This window comes from Astyanax mexicanus, chromosome 7, assembly GCF_023375975.1.
Source record: "Astyanax mexicanus isolate ESR-SI-001 chromosome 7, AstMex3_surface, whole genome shotgun sequence".
NCBI lineage: Eukaryota > Metazoa > Chordata > Actinopteri > Characiformes > Acestrorhamphidae > Astyanax > Astyanax mexicanus.
Genome location: NC_064414.1, coordinates 32,262,134 through 32,263,548, shown reverse-complemented (window position 1 = coordinate 32,263,548; position 1,415 = coordinate 32,262,134).

Below are 1,415 nucleotides of genomic sequence, written 5' to 3'. Positions count from 1 at the left end.
GCTAGTAAAAAGATAAAATGTTATTGGCAATGATCCAGCAGGGGCAGCAAATGCCTCACATTTTCCAACTACATGCCCCTAGACCCCTATAAATGCAAGAAATGTATTTCACCAGATCATTACTGCCATAAAGAGGTGCTAATAAATTAGAGGTGTTGAGTTTAAACAGCAAGGGAAGAAAAAAAAACTATGCAGAATACAGTATACAGTATATTAGATACATACTGACATGCCAAAAGTCATGGGATACATTGTAGGACGTAGCACTGGCACTGTAAATTGATAATGACTTTTTACCGCAGGGGGATCTCCCACACCTGTATAAATTATTAAGTGTTATCTTGCATATGAGACTAAACAATGGGCAGCATGCTCATGACAAGGCCACATTAATTATTGCTGGTTTTAGTACTGGAGCATGGTCTGAGAGTGGGCACCAGATGAATAGGACATTCCATTTCTGAATTTGCGTGGCCATTTATCCACAGTGTTGTGTGTACCCATTAGAGCTTAGATTGTATGCCCGAACCCGACCTGGGTCGAGATTTCCCACCACATTCCTTGGGCTGGGTCGGGCTCTAGAAAATAGTCTGAGACGTAGGCATCTGTTTTTTTAATTATATATATATTTTAAAATAAAGCTCTGTGTGATAATCACAATGTTGCTAAATAACCAATTATTATTGTTAAGGAAAACGAACCAAATAACGAAAACTGAAAGTGAAAAAAAAAACATATATTTATAAGCGCTGTGTTCTCACTCCCGCAATTGTACAGCGGGCGGTGTTGTGCCGATTCTGACCGCGAAGCGGGAGTCGGATTCAGCAGGGAGTCGGATTCGGCACAACAGCGGCAGCGGGGTGGCACCTCGCGGCCCGCGGTGTTAGTTGTAAGCGCTCGTGCTAGCCGCAAAATACGACAGAAAACACTGAGGGAGCTGCAGAATTATGTATGGGACTAGAATATGAGCACGAGGAGATAAAAGAAAAACAGGAGGTACAGTATGTGAGAACCTTTACCTGTGAGTAGCTCATACACCAGAACACGCAAATCTCTCTCTCTCTCACACGTGAACTCCTCCGCGTTTGACTTGCAGCACTGTGTGTAGCTGTTCTTAAAAATCATTTTAATTAAATAATAGTACTATGCTTCTATGTTACAGTGTTAATAAACATAATTCTGATCATATTTCGCTCATTCAAACAGCCCGAAAACAGCCAGGTTTGGGGCGGGGCTCGGGCTCATAATGACGGTTTATGGTTCGGGTTGGGTCGGGCTCGGGCAGAACGGGCTCGGGCTGGGTCAGGTCGGATTTTTTGGGCCAGATCTAACCTCTAGTACCCGTGACATAACATATTAGTGTTAATTTGTACCTTTAACTTTCCTTACTGACAGAAATAAACACAAATCCAATG